This window comes from Acinonyx jubatus, chromosome E4 (genome assembly GCF_027475565.1).
Source record: "Acinonyx jubatus isolate Ajub_Pintada_27869175 chromosome E4, VMU_Ajub_asm_v1.0, whole genome shotgun sequence".
NCBI lineage: Eukaryota > Metazoa > Chordata > Mammalia > Carnivora > Felidae > Acinonyx > Acinonyx jubatus.
In genome coordinates this window covers 9,126,609-9,144,816 of record NC_069395.1, presented here as the reverse complement: position 1 = coordinate 9,144,816, position 18,208 = coordinate 9,126,609, and the positions used below count along the sequence as shown (strand labels likewise).

At 45.0% G+C, this 18,208-nt stretch overlaps 1 long non-coding RNA gene across 5 annotated transcripts in view; it reads left to right on the top strand.

Moving 5' to 3' along the window:
• The first annotated feature begins 1,588 nt into the window (after window positions 1-1,588).
• LOC106965573 (uncharacterized) overlaps window positions 1,589-18,208 on the top strand; it is a 45,126-nt gene continuing 28,506 nt past the window's right edge. For 2 of the 5 annotated variants that reach the window (XR_003425753.2, XR_008293258.1), the window contains exons 1-3: window positions 1,589-5,138; window positions 5,393-5,497; window positions 17,784-17,852. This is a non-coding gene — a long non-coding RNA (uncharacterized LOC106965573). The remainder of the gene's footprint in view (window positions 5,139-5,392; window positions 5,498-17,783; window positions 17,853-18,208) is intronic. The other 3 variants (XR_008293261.1, XR_008293259.1, XR_008293260.1) reach the window with 2 other exon arrangements.

Below are 18,208 nucleotides of genomic sequence, written 5' to 3'. Positions count from 1 at the left end.
ATTCAGTCCCCGAATCTCTGCACGGGGTTGGGGGGGGGGCTCCCTGCCCCTTTCCTCGGGGGTGGGTGTGCATGCAAGCAGCAGCTGCCTGGAGAGAGGGGGTTCTCAGATGGTGTAGAGGGCACAGGCTCACTGTTCTGTCTTCTGGGGAGTGGCTGGGAGCAACGTGCAGGGTCTCAGGGACACTCCCCCAGGGCCTTGGAGGCGGCTGCATTCCACTCCTAGGGTTTGCTCCTGTCTCTCAAGGAGAAAACAAAACACGCCCTTCCTCTCCCCACTTCCCAATGTTTTATTCTTACTTAGCCCAGCTTCTCCCCCCTCTTTGAAAGAGATGGGTCACTTTTTATCTGAAGGGGGACAGAGTGGGACATCTGTTTAGATTTTGCTTTGGGGGCATATTTATGTATTTTTAGTTACACATCAGTGAGCTGTATTTTCTAAATGAATCTACGTTTGGGATAAGCCCTGACGCAAACTGAGTTTTGAAGAGGGTAGACGGCAAAGGTGTGGTGGCTGACGTGTTCCTGGAGCCAGCAGGGACTTTCTACAACAGGCTTCAGGAAGACGGGGAAGAAGATAACTCTCCATTCGAGATGTCCGAGCCTCCCGGGGGGCTCCTCATCCACCCAGATGTGGGGACAATCAAGGCAGAGTTCGGGGTGCCATGTAGGGTTGCCTCCTTCCAGAGTGGGACAGTACCCAGGGCTTTGCAGAGAAGGCCCCTGGTGGTTTGGTGGTTCTTTCCCAATTTCAATGCCCACATCTCTGTCCTCTGTAAAAGATCATATCATCTGAAAAACTCAGGGTGACGCCACTCAGGAAATTTGTGAAGGTGACATAAAACATGCCAGCAGCTTTAAGTGGCACTCCCAGACCCTAACCTGATGGGTGAAATGAGGGGGGAGGGGGAGGAGGGGGGCGGGCTGCCCCCTGCCTTGCTCAGCTTCCACTGGTCTTGCAGATTTCACTGGAGGAACCGCTTTCCAGAAGCAGGGGGTTGCCGAGTACAGCCAGCAATCAGGGTCAACCCGGAGAAAAGGAATCCACCATCGTAACCATGGGAGCTGGGACATTACGAAAGCAAAGAGGGACTGCGGGGAAAAGGCCGCAGATTGTGGAATGCAGAAGAAGACACGAGTGTCTGCAAAGAGAGCTTTCAAGGGCATCAATGATGGGCCCTCGTGCAGAACGGAGTCAGTCGCTCATCATCCTGCGCCACCGTGTGGCCACTGTGTCACTTCCCGTCAAACGCTCCACCTCATTCGCTTGGTAGTTCCTGTTACCCCGCCCCTTAGAAAGTCACTTGACTTGTGCCCACAAGCAACACTTAATTTCAGTGGTGGCTCTCAGGGCACTGATTTTTTTTGCGTCCACCGCGCCCTTGGCTGCACTGGAGCATCTGGTCGTGGAACACTGACAGCTACGGGGGAGCAAATGGGGGACGCGTGCATGTCTTTGCTGCTGCTGCTGATAGGTCACAGAGGAACTTGTGTGGGGGAATTTCCAGCATCAGTGGTGACGATTCATATGCACCCTTGTACTGTAGTAGAAAGGAAAACGGATTCCGATGCTTTCCCTACAGTTTAAGCAAAAGCTTTCTGGACACCAAGTACCTCCTATGGCAAGAAAGTAGTGAGAGAAAAAAAAAAACCTCTTTAGAGGCCTGATCTATACAAGGGAAGCCGTTTTAGATGTCTTTCTAAGTCAACATGACTGTATGTAAACTTCGTTCAAACCCAAAGCCTGATTTCCGGCCCCACCACGCATGCATTGTACATCTGCTTTGTGAAAAGTAGCCCAGAGGAAAACCATCTTGTCCTTGAAATAGCGATCACGGCTCCCGCTCCCTGCTTTCCTTGATGATAAAACCCATGACTCCTGCCTAGATGCTAATCTCTAGTCTTTTGAGCTTCTCCAAGATGTGAAAAGGCTATAACCCCCTCAAAACTCTTGATGCTCCAGAGCACTTTCCTTCTTGTGAAGAATGTGTTTTCCGGGCAGCGGTCCTAACTTGGGCTGAAATAAAACTCTCTTTCTTACTTTCAGAGATTCTAAAAGGTTTGTTCATTTGGTGTCGACAAAAAGAAGACGTGTGAGAAGTCCCACGCCTCACTGTCCGAACCCAGAGAACGATTCTGTCAGAGACGCTCACGGGGGGCGGCACACCATTGTGGGTGTGGGATCATGGCTTTATGATAATGACACTTAATACATATGGAGCACTTCTAATTCCAGGTCCTGTTTTAAGCACTTTATATGACTGGCCTATTTAAGTTTCACAGCAACACTATGAAGTTGGTTCCATTCTGCCCCTTTTACAGACAAAGAGGTGGAGGCTGAGTAAGTCCCTTAGAGTCTCCCAGACAGCAGGTGCCACAGGTGGGACCTGTGCTGATGACCCCTTGTGTGCACAGTCTCCCTCAAACCTGCACTCGGCTTAGGACATGGGGTACAGACCTGCCTGTGAACTTCGGGGGCTTCCTCTGGGTACCATATTGTTTCTAGAGTAGTCTGCCCTACGCAGCTGTGTCTCCTGACCAGGTGCTTTTAAGGGAAGGCTTTCACTTCCAAACACTCAGAATATACTGATTCAGGAATAAGTGTGTGTGTGTGTGTGTGGGGGGGGGGAGTCCAGAATATTGGACATTTAAAAAAAGGACGGAAGAGCTGGAGTTGGGGAAGGTAATTCCTATTCGATTCTTTCCTCCCGAAGGCTTAGCAGGCAGAGAGCCATTTACATGGATACGAGGTGAAATCAAAGAACAGCGCCACCAACCTGTCCATGTGGGGAAATGATACTAGGATCTAAGGCCAATAGACCTGAGGTCTAGACATTAACGGTCTTCCTTGTATCCTCAACTGGCTTGAAAACCTGCGGCATAATTCATCTAAATACTAACAGAATGACATCAGTAAGGTGGGTCAGCTGCACGAAGAGGGGAAAGGAAGAGTCAGGAAACACTAGAAGCTAGACAGCTGTCACATTAGTTGTTAGAAAATTAAAGAGAGCCAGCCTGCTGTTTCTAGCGCTCTGTGCTCTGATATCCAATTTGAGAGCTCTGTAAAGAACGAGATGCTAGACTCCTAATGAAGACAGGTCCCAGCCTCTTGAAATTCAGAAATGAAACAAGAAATTCCTGAGGAACAAATGAAGAAGTGACTGGGCAGAGCTGCTCAAGGAAGTGAAAGTTAATTATAGCAAAGCTGGTTTCATAAGAGAGGACTAAGAGGTAAGTAGCACTGGTGTATCTCCATAATGGAAAAGAGGGATCTTTCCTTTCACTAATAATGTTCCTGGAAAAGTAATTTTATATATAGCAAGCTCAGAATCACAGCAGCCTCTGTGGAAATCAGAAACAAGCTTGGAGAAGCAGTAAAAACAATATAAGGATGTGAGCCAGGGGATGTGACTTTGGGGGAATGGACACAAAGCCTCCGCAGGAACGGGACATCTGGGGAGACACAGTGTCAGAAGAGAAGGGAGTGGGTGAGTGTACTTTGCAAAGTACAAAAATGTCACACATGCGGAGCTTAAAAAAAAACCCGCCATTGTTATTCTTCCCAGAACAGGATGCTTTCAGAAGAAGGACAAGGTCTGCAGGGCTTAGAAGCACAGTGCCACTTGGCAGGTACCTTTGATGGAAGAAACTCAAGTGAATCTAATAAAGGATTGACCGTGTTCTGAGATTGTTCTGAAGCTTCTTGAGGACAGTACGGTACACACTCTGAATGTTGATGGATGAGAATTCTTGCCGGGTCACCCAGGCATGCTTGGGTCCTCCTGACTCAACCCTGAGCCTGACAAACACACCTCCTGGATTTTCAGGGGCAGCACTAACTTAGATCAGCCTCAGCTCTCTCCATAAGTAAGCAGCTTTTTTTTTTCTTTTCTTTTTTCTTTTTTCAGGTATCCTGAGGACGGGCCAGAAAACACGGTGAGGTACCCACCGAGCATAGCCTTAGAGACTTTTCATTTTCTTCTATTTTTTTTTTTCTGACTCACCTGTTCCCTTTCTTCTTCTAGAGTTTTCAAATACTTCCCTCTTCTTTCCACTTTGTTATCCCCCGTTATCTTTGTCCAACCTTTCTTCCTGAAGCCCTCGTTCCTTTTAGGAGGTCTCAATGGCCTGCAGAACATCAATCAGCTGACTGCCTTCACTGTTTTGCTGACAGTATTTTCCTCCTTTGAAAAACAAACAAACAAACAAACAAACAACCAAGCATTTCCTTCTTCAACTCGGAAAACTCCGAGCCCACACAATCACAGACTTTCACATGACCTGCTGCAACTGTCCCCTCCCAGGGACGATTGTTATTATTATCAGAATTAACTATTGGGTTGTTCCGTTTCCCTGCCTCAGGGAGCAAGCCGGAGACTTGGTGTAGGCCATCTCAGCCAGGAGTGGGGCCCGCGGGCCCTTCCCACATCCCAGCACCCCGCCAGGGGGCTCTCTCTTCCTCGGGTTCCCCTGAAACCGCTCTCGCCGCACAGGACCTCCTGATTGAGGGCCCCTACGCTAACTGGAACAGCGCCCATTCACCACCAGTCTCCCTCCTCTAGGCGCCGCGAGAGCGCTCCCACCTGGGGCCCGCCCGGGTGTTTCCTCAACCCCGCCCCCTGGAATCTGACCAATCAGCTTCGGGCTTGCGTAGCAGCGTCTGATTGGTGGAACACGGAGGGCGCCCCAGAGAGGGCTGAGCTCATTGGACAGCTTCTTCGCGCGTCTATAAAAGGGTCGCGGCCACCGCGCGGGTGAGCGCGCTGGAGGGATCCTGGCGGCGGGCGAGAACGCTAAGCCTCGCGCCTCAGAGCCCCGGGCCGGGCCTGCCAGGGTCCCCTAGACCCCAGGTCCCTCACGCCCTTCGCACGCGGGGATGGGATGGCCTCCTTCGCCTCTCTCTGTCCGCGAGAGGAGCTCTACCTCTTGGCCTTTATCCCCAAAGAGAACATCCACTTGCTTTGACTTGGACGTAAGAAATATTTTTCGCTTATGGGTCATTGTAATTGTTCAAGTAAACTCTGAAAACGTTGGCAGTTATTCTCACGTGGAGAGGCTCCCTCACGAATCCATCACGCTGTGCAGTGTGCCCATGCGTCAGTAGAGGCAGAAAGTGAAGGAAGACACCAAAGTCACTAGGTGGGACTGGGGCTGGCCACCCTAGGGACATTCCCCAGTGGCTCATTCCTAATCGCCTTGGTTTAAAGACAACACACCTGTTTTTTCTCCTCGGAGGGTGGAGGGTACTGATGGTGGAGAAGAGGGATAAGGGGACAACCAGGGAATGTGGGCACATGGGTATCCTCAGTGTACACAAATGTCCCATTCCTAAGAGCGGTTTTTAATTTTATTCCTATGTCATTTTTTTAAAATTAAGATTTTGTCATTTTTAGAGCACCTTTAGGTTCACGGCGCAGTTGAGGTGTGGAGATTTCCCATATACCCACTGCCTTCACACGTGCACAGCCTCCGCCATTTGCAACATTCTTCGCCAGGGGGTACGTTTGTCATGGTTGATAAGCCTGTATTGAACATCATCATCATCCAAAGTCCATAATTTACATTAGGGCTCACTCTTGGTGTTGTACGTTCTACGGGTTTGGACAGGTGATGTATTATTTAGCAAATAACCCAAAACCAATTGGATCCACGCTTGTGAAATAAGGTTAGTAGTGGTCGACCCCAGTTTGGAATTTGAAAGCAAGAAGGAAAAGGAGAAATAGGACTATTGAGTAATATACTGGTTTTCTTATGCAGATTTGAAGGCAGTTCCCAGAGTAATTCCGGAAACATTCCGAGCAATATGATAGTGCCACCTGGGAAGGGATACATAGTGTTCCATGGGGACGCCTTGGAACGCAAGCCTCATTTGGATGTGTAAATTTCTGATAATCAAAATTAGTCCATCTTTCCTTCTCCCCCCCCCCCCCCCTCCTTCTTCCATCTTTGTTTCAGTTTCACAAAAGATTTAGGGATGTAGCTTAATGACTGATTTCAATTAAAGCTACTTTGAAATGTAGAAATATACAAATGTGGAGTTTATTACTATGATTTTAGGCATTGCCAAATTTATTCCCCAGATTCTTGGTGATCACTGACTACATCCTGTAATACTCAGATTAAAACAGGGTATAGGTATGTTACTGAAAAATTATGTAGATCAAAATTGAAATCGTTGGACAAAATGTTTTCCTGTTGACTGAATTGTTATTTGGGAAGTGCTTTAAAAATCTCTATTTTGAAATTGTAGGGATTCCTTGTTCTCCCTTAAAATTTTTCTAGTAATGAAATGTATAGATTGAACCACACGGGATTGCCAGGATTTTGGTTTTATTTGGTCAAAATAGTCAAAAACTGGCAATTTTGTGTGATTCAACCTAATATCTGAATAGGAAAAAATTTACTTAAAAAGAGGTTGAAGTTAATTCTTTTTTGATATGGATGATTACCTCCTAATGTATTGATTTTATAAGTTAAAATTTTATATATTGAGTTTACTTACAGCAGGAACCATTTAAAATTTACCAGACTTTTCTGTTTTGCACATGTGTGGTATGATATCCTGACTAGAAATTCAGGAATTTAGGGGCAACTAGAAACCTTTCAGCACATGTCTTTCGCAGCATTAGCCACAATCCTCCCTGACAAGTTGGAGGTTACTGACTTTGAAACATAGCCAGTTGCCGAGAACCCAGTGTGTATTCTTTCCATGACCCTTAAAAACTGGCCTGTTTCCTATTAATATGATTTTTTGTTTTGTTTGAGGCATGCTGTGGTCCAGTTTCCTGGTTAATTTCCAGATCTTCTGCCATTCTTCTTGTACAAGTCATTTTCTTTGTGGTGGGTCTCACCCAGAGATACCATGTATAGAAAGGGGGCTTCTGGAAATTATCATGTTTCAGCAACAAAATTGTTTAAACATCTGACTATCATTTACAACCAACATCTCTGGTCTGATCCATGGAAAATATCACACATAGCAGAGAAAATTGAGAAGAGCTGGCAGAAGATCTCTGTTGAGTTTGCTTTGTGCACTGTTCAAATGGACTCCTAGGAGACCTCAGGCCAAGGGTATTTCTTTTTACTTCAATTTAACTTGTTGGGTGTGTTCCTTTCTGTGGAGACCAGAGGATCAGAGTCTGGTTTTGAAGGTGAACTTGAGAAATCAATTAGCCCAGCCTCCCCTGTCTGGAAACTCAGCATCACGATGGACACAGAGCCTGGTCCAAGGCAAGAGGAGGCTCTTCAAAATTGTTGGGCAGGCAGGGGGCATTCTTGTTGGCCCTCACCCTTGCTGATGTTCTAGTCCCAGGTCACTATTTTTTTTTTTTTTATGTTTATTTATTTATCTTGAGAGAGAGAGGGAGAGAGAATTCCAAGCAGGCTCCATATTGTCAGTGCAGAGCCTTGATGTGGGGCTCAAACCCACAAACTGCAAGATCGTGACCTGAGCCGAAGTCAGTCATTTAACCGACTGAGCCACCTCGGTGCCCCCCAAGTCACCATTGTTCTGAGGGCCCTGTGCAGGAGGGAACTCCTAGTGGTTTGCACCAGTAGTTTCTCATCCTGGAGAGCCATTGACTAGACCTGTCCTATAAATCTTTGGTTGGAACTTTGAATATATCTTGTTTTTAGGAGTTCATTGGCTTGTCGATTTCTCTAAGGCCATTTTTCTCCAGGTTTTTTTTTTTTTTTTTTTAATTTTAACATTTATTTATTTATTTTTGAGAGACAGAGACAGAGTGCGAGTAGCAGAGGGGCAGACACAGAATCTGAAACAGGCTCCGGACTCTGAGCCATCAGCACAGAGCCCCATGCAGGGCTTGAACCCATGAATGGTGAGATCATGACCCAAGCCGAAGTCAGATGCTTAATTGACTGAACCACCCAGGCATCCCTCCAGGGTTTTTGTTGTTGTTGTTGTTGTTGTTGTTGTTGTTGCTTTTTTTTGATGAGATAAGGAAAAGCTGCCAAGAACCCTTAGTCAGTTAGCCTGGAGGGAACCTTGGAAGCTGAATTGCTTTCCTTTTAAGGTATGACTGGTCTTGCTCACGATGAGATTTCCCTCTACTTTGAAGGTGTTGAGCTCAACAGGGATGAGATGATTCCACAGCTTTAGGAACACTGGTAACAGCCCTACTTTCCTTGACATAAGATGTGAAGTTCTTTGTTGAGCCCTATTGGGCACATGCTCCTAGAATATAAATTACACTATTATTAATGCAGTTTGCAGGATAAAAACTTTGGGATAATTAGTGAACAAGTCAGTCACCCGTAAGACACACAATCAGAGCAAATCTGGCTTCATTAGTTTCTTCACAACGTGAAACTCCTGGTTAATAATTATAGCTGTCTTAATTGAACATCAGGTGGTAGTTTTCTATCAGCTGAGGAAGAAATAGATTTTGGTTTCATGCTCTTACCTTGTACTAATTAAGGTATGAAATGTCTTTATTTACAAAAGCATGTTTGCGTGTCTTTAATTTTTTTTTAATGTTTTTATTTATTTTTGAGATAAAGAGAGACAGAGCATGAGCAGGGGAGGGGCAGAGAGAGAGGGGGACACAGAATCCGAAGCAGGCTCCAGGCTCTGAGCTGTCAGCATAGAGCCTGACCTGGGGCTCGAACTCACAGACCGTGAGATCATGACCTGAGCCGAAGTCAGACACCCAAGCAGCTGAGCCACCCAGGTGCCCCTGCGTGTCTTTAAATAGGTGCTAGCCAGTAGAAATGGAGGGCTTTCTGCATCTGTGGTTTAACATTTTCTAGTAGTCCCATTGAAAAGTAAAGAGGAAACAGGTGAAATTTATTTTAGTGATAACTATTTAACTTACTATATCAAAAATATCATGTTACCATGTAATCACTATAAAAATCATTAACGAGATATTTTGTATTTTTATTTTTGTATGAAATCTTAGAAATCCAGTATGTATTTGTCCATGTAGAGTACATATTAATTTGGACTGGCCACATTTCAAATGCTCAGTCACCGCATGTAGCTAGTGGCTGTTGGACTGGACAGTGCAGCTTTAAACTGAGATTGTATCTGTAGTTAGGCGGAGGATTTTATAGGGGAGAGAGAAATGGGCAGGAAAGAGAGAGAGGGAAGAAAAAAAAGAGTTCCTCTGGATACAGAGATTCCTTGGCACCAGATTTCCAAGAGTGTGCATTCCTCTGTTCAACATCTAACCTTTAAACCGAAAACATTGCCTCTTTAACACCCCAGCAGGAGATTGTGATTACAAGAAGAAAACAATCTTGTAGACTCAGTGTCTGCCCTAAATAAGTTGAGAAGTGAGAGTAGGTCGTTGTGGTCTGATGGAATCCGAATGGGCTTTGGGAACAGAACAGGTAGAATGGAGTTCAGACCAGCCCTGCTGTGTCTGAGCTGTGAGCTTATGCACGTCTGTAGCTTCTTTGGCCCTTACCCACTTTAATAATGGGCACAAAAGCGCTAGTCTTGCAGAATTTTAGTGGGGATTAAATTAGATTCCTTATAGGACTGTACTTCGTGCGGTCAGTGTGCAGTATGTGGAAGTCTCCGGGTGTTGTCTGCCTCTGACTCCATCTATTTTTCCCATTAGGGCACTTTGCTCATCTCCCTTCGCTCCTTCTTTTAAAGTCTGAACGGATTTCCTGCTCTGCATTCCCAGAACCTCAATTTCTGATGCAGCGCTGAATCATAGGCCTGCTGCTGTTGTGATTATGGTATAAATATCAGAAACTTATTGCTGAGGCACCAGTAATGATGGCAACAACAATTCGGCTACTGTCCGTTCCAAATCCACGTGAAATGTTCCATTAAGTCACTCCAGACTCCCCACAAAGAGCAGCAGTACTTCTGTTTTTGGCCAATGGGTGGTAGCATTGTCTAAGCCACTGATCTCTGAGCTGCTGGGTCTTCAGGGTTAGTTTTCCTTTTTTTTGTGCTTTGCCAATTATCTGCGGTTCATTCCCTCAACCTGGAAGAGAGGGAGCTTTTCATCAAAAAGTCTAGGATTCTGGAGTACAATGGCAGCTTCCAGAATGTGAGAGGAAGGCCAGGACACAGAGCTGCTGTTCATTCAGACACTGGGGGAGACTGCTCAGGTCCAGAGTCAACGTGTCTGTCGGGGTGGGTCCAGGGCAGGAGTCTGGGAGGCTGATGGGCATCCAATGCTGGTCCTGTAGGTTCACTGTGAGCACTGGGAAGTGACTTTATCACTTTCATCCCCTTATTAGGGGATCATCTTTGAATTAGGAGGATGTGCTTTAAAAATATTCTGCTTTTTATTTTTTTCTTTTAGTATCTCATCACCTGAAATTTGCCATACACGCCCCTGCCCCCCAACACCCACTACAATGCCGGTTTGGCTTTCTGAATACTAATCTTTAGGCTCCTCGTTACTCGACTATTTGAATTAAAGGGAGTCTGATCACACTTGCAGACTTAGACTTCTTTCAGACTTTCCTTTACATTTCCTGATTTTTGTCAGGTGACTGATTTGGCATGGATCAAGAGAACAACATTTGGGAAATGCGGAAAATCACGAAGAAGAAAATAAAATCCAACCATTAGCTTTAAAAGATACGTGTGTTGGGTAATAGGATAGAAAACTATTGGTTGTTATAGAGGCAAGGACTACACCAGAAAAAACTTCTGAATTGAAGTCAAGCTACATGCATTTTATGATTAACCCTGCTGACAAAAGAGGGGGGGAACATGAAGCATCTAGGATTATCTTGTTTTGTTGGATTGTTCAGTTATTCACTAATATATGAAATCATTTAAGGACCTTCTGCGTGCTGATCAGGGAGAGGGGAGTTAAGCACTGAATAAGATGTTTTTTTGCCTGTAAGCTCCTTACAGTTTCCTGGAGAAGAGAGACAAGCAAGTCAAAATCCCAGTGTGGTGAGTACCACAATAGGGGCACACACTTTGTTACAGAAGCAGAGAGAAAGGCATTGAACTGCCCACTGGTGGCCAGGAAAGGCTTTACAGGGAGATGCCACAAACCAAGTCTTTAAAGGCAAATAGATTGGGCGTGGGAATTGGGAAGAAGGACATTTCAGGCAGAGGAAAGAAACGTGTAAAGACATTTATATTAGATTACTTGATGTTTGCAAGGAATGGTAAGTACCTTCGTATGAAGCAGGGGCAGAATGTGTAAATATATGGGGCAGGAGAGGGAGGGGTGGGAGATGAGCTTGGACGGGGAAGTGGAGGTGAGATAACAATGGGCGCTCTATGCCATGTTGAATCCTTTGGAATTTTATAGGATTTGATGAGAAACGGATGTTGGGGGGGAGGTAGGTGGGAGCGATATGGGTTGAGTCCCATTAGGTTATGGATTCGGACGACTGGATGAATGTTTGTAACAAAGGGTTGTGGGAGGTGAGAAAATGGTGTAGTCGCTTTGACTTCGGGGGATCTGGCCCAGGGACGCCTGACTGTATGGACCTGCCCATCAGGAGAGAGATTAGATTTCCAGTTACACATTTTGGTTAATAATAATTACCATTTACTGAAGACTTAGGATGTGCCAGATTCTGTACAAACTCTCACCTTAAATCCTTTTAACAACCCTATAAACACATTTGGCATGTGAGGAAGATCAAGATATAGTGACTTGTCCAACATTGGCTTGCCCAGCAGCGGGTGGAGCTGGAATTTGAGCCCATTCTGATTTCAGAGCCTGAACGCCCCACCACGGCCTTCTACAGCAGCTGCCTGCACAGAGGTGAAGTTAGACAACAGCACAGAGGCCTTTCAGGGACAGGATGGAACATGAGAGAAGGACTAAGGCGGGAGCTCTGTGGAAGATGCTCGTGGGACAGGTAGCAGCAGATGAGCTCACAGAGTCCAGACTGGAGTTGCCTGGAGGGAGGAGGAAAACAAGGAAAGCGTATCGTCCAGAAAGCCAAGAGGAGAATTTCAAGGGGAGAGGGGTCCATGGTGGCAAATATCACAGGGGGGTGAAGTAACCGGACTGAATGAAACCGTTGCTTTTTTAATGTTTATTTTTGAGAGAGAGAGAGAGAGAGAGAGAGAGCGAGCAGGAGAGGGGCAGAGAGAGAGGGAGACAATCGGAAGCAGGCTCCAGGCTCTGAGCTGTCAGCACAGAGCCCGACATGGGGCTCAAACCCATGAACTATGAGATCATGACCTGAGCCAAAGTTGGATGCTCAACCGACTGAGCCACCTGAATGAGACCTTTGTATTTTCCCCTGAGTGTCTTCCTGGCACCAGCTCCACAATGCCATCTGATGGCCAAACATAAACATTTAGGGGCTCCACAGGCTTTGTCACCCCCTAAGTTGTGTTTCTGTTGATAATATGACTATCTTCTCAGACATCCAGAATGCATACGTCAGGATGGTCTTTGATGTTCTGGTCCCACATGACCACCGATGGCAAATCCCGTTGACCCTGACTCAACCTTTCTCTTGTCTACCTCTTCCTCTTCACACCCTCTCTGAAACCCCGGATTTTTTTTTTTTTTTAATCTACACCGTCATATTTCACATTTCTATCCTGACTTGTCTGTTTGCCTCTGGTTGCATTTTCCTCTAATCTATGTTCTGAAGTCTCACCGCGCCACTCCTGAGCTGAGAACCTTCAGTGGCTTTTCATTATTTACAATACAAATTCCAAATTCTTATTGAAGGCCATCTGTGAAATAGTTATAGCTTACTTTCCTACTTTCCCCCCTCTGCTTTATATGCCTCGCAACCTATTTTCCAGCCAGACTGAAAAATGTTTGTTTTCTGTGTTGGCCTCCTCAGATCCATTGGTTAGGCCGATCTTTCCAGCTGGATGCACTTTTCTTTCATCTTTCAGGTTGAAATCTTACCCATCCTTCAAAGGTCATCTGAAATACTCTTTTCTCTGTGAAGCTTTTCTTGACCCCTTCCACCAGGAACGATTTCAGGTTTCTCTGAGCTCAGATGAGTATGGCACTTTACCGCTCTCAGGGCAATAGCTTTCTGTGTTGTTTTTTTTTTTTTTCTACTTTCTATTATATTTTTCTTTTCTTTATTTTTTTGGTTTTGATTTTATTTTTGTTTTTGTGTATGTGTCTTGACTTAGTTTTTGAAGGCAAAGTCTATTTCTTACCTATTTTTCTATTCCTCATTTTGCTTGTCACATGGGTGTTTTATAATAAAGATGTTTGGTTTAGTTGAATATTTATTGAATGGATGGATGGATAACTGACATTACTGTCAAGATTTGTGCAATCTCTGTATATTTTATTTTTTAATGTCAATGTCTACAATAGAAGGCTTAATTATTAATCATATATTAAGTATGTATGATTCTTGAGGTATGCTCTAAAGAACTAAATTTTCCTATTGGGGAAAAATCTACTGGACTTTTGTCTGGAGCATCTCAGCATCCTATTAGGTTATTCTTGAGTCATTTAATGTGATCACCTTTTTTTAAAGCTTGTTTATTTATTTTGTGTGTGTGTGTGTGTGTGTGTGTGAGAGAGAGAGAGAGAGAGAGAGCGAGCAAGAGCGCAAGTTGGAGAGGGGCAGAGAGGGAGAGAATCCTAAGCAGGCTCTGTGCTGTCAGCACAGAGCCCAACTTGGGGCTTGATCTCATGAGCCGTGGGATGATGACCTGAGCTGAAACCAAGAGTCAGATGCTTAACCGACTAAGCCACTCAGGTGCCCCATTATGTGATCGCTCTTTGAAGGTGGGTAGATAAAGGAAAAAGAAAAGGTACTTCTTTGGGGATGGCGTCCTGGGTCTCTTGGAAACGCCTTCATGCTTAGTATAACATTTCCAGGTTTTCCCTTGACTCATAGACGAAACCGGATTAGAGAAGCAGAAGCCATAGCCATGACGCTGGACCCAGTTTGGTGGTGCCTGCCTGTCCTGCTTGTGAAATTCAATCTGGAGTGTGGAGTTTCCACAGCTGAGCCTATTATCCCATGGACAGGTCTCTTGAGCTTTCTCTGCCTTTGAGGGTATTGTCTTTTCTTAGCCACACATGGTGAGCATCATGTTAAGCAAAATGCAGGGAACTCAAAGGAGGGATCAATGGAAAGTGTCTTATGGTGTTATGTTAAAAAATTTTTTTTTTCCAATGTTTATTTATTTTTGGGACAGAGAGAGACAGAGCATGAACGGGGGAGGGGCAGAGAGAGAGGGAGACACAGAATCGGAAACAGGCTCCAGGCTCTGAGCCATCAGCCCAGAGCCCGACGCGGGGCTCGAACTCACGGACCGCGAGATCATGACCTGGCTGAAGTTGGACGCTTAACCGACTGCGCCACCCAGGCGCCCCTGGTGTTATGTTTATTTGGGTTTTGTTGTCAAGTTTAAGTCTTATAATTTGAGCACGTGATCAGTTGGAGCTCTTGGTTTCTTACCAGCTTGAGCAGAGTTAAATGCCTCTTTGGGAATGGAATCCAGGTTTTCTTATATCCTTTTTAGCTACTGTTGTTGATGATGGTGTGGATAATCTAAGGGAAAACTCTCACGTAAGGAGATCCTGGGGTTATCCAGAATTTGGGAGTGCTTCAGACAATCCACCTATTTAAACTTGAATGTCCTACAGAAGATAGCATATCTTCATTATAGAAGACCCAGGGAAATTAAATTTGTTGCTGATTATCTGCTGGGCATGGAATCTGGCAGAGAGCAATTCAGTAATAGTCTTATTAAAAATCTCTTCCCAGCTGCCTCTCCTCATCTTTCTTATACATCTTCTTCCCTCAGTCCAGTGACGAGCTAGCCAACAGGCAGTTGTGAATCAAGGTGAATGCTACATCTCCATTAAAAGGCAGGGCTCCTCCAATCCAGGGGTTGGGGGTGGGAAAAGATACCCACCACCAGCTGCCTTTCTGGAGTAGGAGCTCCAGACCAGGAGCAGCCTGGTTCTTCTTTGACCTGGTCCATAGGTACCTATATACCAAATGTGAAGCTCAAAAATAAAGAAGGTCCTATGTGCTACACCCTCCGTTAGCTTGCATATCACTTTGTGGTTGCGTCCTCCCTTTCTTTGGGTCCCCTTTCACCCAAGCTCTGACTTATCCACACCGGCACCTTTCCACATAGAACCTGAAGGGATCACTTTGGAATCTTTTTCACCAGAAGGCATTGGATCCACAGAGGCTCACCATCTTTTTCATCTATTTTAGAAGGAGTAGATTTGGTATTTTTGTGTAAGCACTCTAGTGACTTTTCCTTAATTCTTTGTTCCTTTGGTCCTGGGTTCCACGCTTTTGTCCCTTCTAACTTAGCCCTGTTATAATCTGTGTCTGATGCCTTTGCCTGCTATTCATTAGAAACTTGAGGACAGGAGAATCTTGATTTCTAGAATTCAGAATGAATAGGAGTCTCTTTTTAAAAGGGGATCAGATCAGAAATACCTCTTGTGCTATGGATAAGCTATAGTTTGGAAATTTTATGTGGAGTGTGAGTCTGAGAATTAGGAATTTAGATTTAGAATTGGTAGTCTAAAGATTTTGGCTTCTGCTTTATGGAATTCACCCAAACAGGTTGGTAGAATCAGGTGACTCACGACATAGGTGAAGGTAGCTAATCTTTAATATCCTAGCCAAGATTGTGAAGAGTGACAAACTTGGCAGATGGTGACTACATTTATTGTGGTGAGCACTGAGTAGTGTACAGAATTGTCAAATCACTATATTGTACACCTGACACTAACATAACATTGTAGGTCAACTCAACTTCAGTTAAAAAAAGCAAATAACCAAAAAAAGTCTATTTCAGAAAAGTGGACAATCTGGAAAACAGGCCATTTTATATCTCTAAGTATCTTCTTAAACCTTCTATAATGATTGAGAATGATCCATATATAATATCCAAAGCAGTGCAAAATATTGAAGCCAGCAGAGGCACCTGGGTGGCTCAGTCGGTTAAACATCAGACTTAGGCTCGGGTCATAATCTCAGGGTTCATGAGTTTGAGGAGTATGTACTTCAGAGTTTTCTTGTTATTTCTTATGACAAAGCATATTTTCTCACTTTATCATCATCATCATGTCCTTGTGATGAAAACATTGTTATCGAAATTTTTTTAAAAATTTTTTAATGTTTATTTATTTTTGAGAGAGAGAGTACAAGCAGGGGATGGGGAGAGAGGGAGAGGGAGACACAGAATCCAAAACAGGCTTCAGGCTCTGAGCTGTCAGCACAGAGCCCAGTGCGGGGCCTAAACCCACAAACCATGAGATGGTGATCTGAACTGAAGTTGGATGCTTAACCGACTGAGCCACCCAGGTGCCCCTTCCCAAGTTTCTTAAAATTCATTTTCTTATTTTATTTTATTTTTATTTATTTTCTTTTGGAGAGAAAGAGAGAGAGAGCGAGAGCACATGGGTGGGAGAGAGGGGCAGAGGGAGAGAGAGAGAGAGAGAGAGAGAGAGGGGATCTCAAGGAGGCTCCATGCTGTCAGCACAGATCCTGATGCAGGACTTGATCCCATGACCCTGGGATCATGACCTGAGCTGAAATCAAGAGTCAGGCACTCAACCAACTGAGCCGCCCAGGTGCCCCACCATATATATATATTTTTAGTGTTCATTTATTTATTCTGAGAGGGTGAGAGAGAACATGTGTGAGAGAGTGCGACTGGGAGTGGGGCAGGGGCAGAGAGAGAGAGGGAGAGAGAGAATCCCAAGCAGGCTCTGCCCTGAACAGTATGGGATTCGATCTCAAAACCTGGGGATCATGACCTGGGCCAAAATCAAGAGTTGGATGCTTAACCAACTGAGCCAGTCAGGCGCCCCACTGTTACTTTATTTTATAGATAAAGTACTTTATTACTTTACTTTATTACTTTATTTTATAGACTGAGGCCAGAAAGTTTAGGTTCGTTGCCCCAAGGTCTCACACACAGTGACTAAGACAATCCAGGTCATCTGACTTCGGGTATCATCCACCTTCCATACATTTAAGTCTATATTTTGGTGGGCAAGTGAGATAAAGATGAAAAAAACCTACAACGTGTTCACATTCAGAAGCTTTCCTTTTCCCCCTGCCTTGCAAGAGGAAGTAGGCTTCTTGGATGTGTGGCTGCTTTTGCTCACGATGTGTGGGATCACATCTTAAGGAGGCAGTGGGGCTGAGGGATGGGCCCCCTGGCAAGGGCACAGCAGTCCTCGAGGGAAAGAAGAGCATTCCAGAAAGCAAAGCCAGAAGGGGGATGACAGCAAATGCCAGCCGAGGTCTGAGAGAGTGTGTTTGGGCAGAGGAGGAGTGTGGGATGGCACGTCTGTGCTCTCTGAGAGAGAGAGTAGGAAACGGATAGGGAAAGACAGTCCTGAGAAGTTTTATTATTATTATTATTATTATTATTATTATTATTATTATTACGAATGGAATGCTCACTGGGTGTCCTTTAAAGAAAATTCCAGCTAAGATTTTAATTGCTTTTAAGATTTCTTTGAAGGCCGGTTTGTTCTTTCTTTGGACTCAGCATCTCTCCACAGCTTTATGGGTGTTATAAGAGCTAAAAGCCCAAGACATGAGTCCGGGTTTTCACTCTCTCCTGTGCAGGGGAAAAGGGGCCAACAGTGTGCTTAGTCCCAGCTCAACAGCAGCAACCAGAACTTGTAGAGAAATGGGCCAGGGGAAGCATCCCCCTCACTTCCTCATCTCCGTTGATGGAGGTCACAGACAGGCTTGAGGCAAGAACCTCAGAGTTGAATTCTGAGGGTCTTTACTTCGGAAGTCCTTATTTTCTTCTTAAACCCAGGAAATTCTTCTTGGTGTTAATATGATCCTTCCCTGATTACATAATGATCACAAATATCACTTTATTCACAGGAAGAGAAGTAGCAAAGCTCTAAAGGGAGAATTATTTTTTTGCAGTTTCCCCCCATTTCATCGCTCGTGGTGAGTAAGCGTGGTCTTATGACTCAATTCCACTGGTGTAATAGCCTGGGCGGCAGTGCCGGCCATGGGTCGGGAGCCAGGGATGGAAATGTGCTGGAAAAGTGCTGCCTTAGCTGAACTGCTGACCTTGTCCCAGGAGAGGATATAGTGCATCTCAGCCCAGTCAGGGTTGGGAATAGGAAAATCTGAGGCCAAAGGTAGACTCTGGCATATGACTTGTCTGGGCACTTTGGGTCTAATTTTGCTGAGAATTGGTATTTTATCTGCTGGTTTCAAGGCTGTTGGTTCACGGACAGGACATCGATTTTTCACTAATGTCCAGAATGGGGCATCCATCCACATGCTGACTGAGAGAG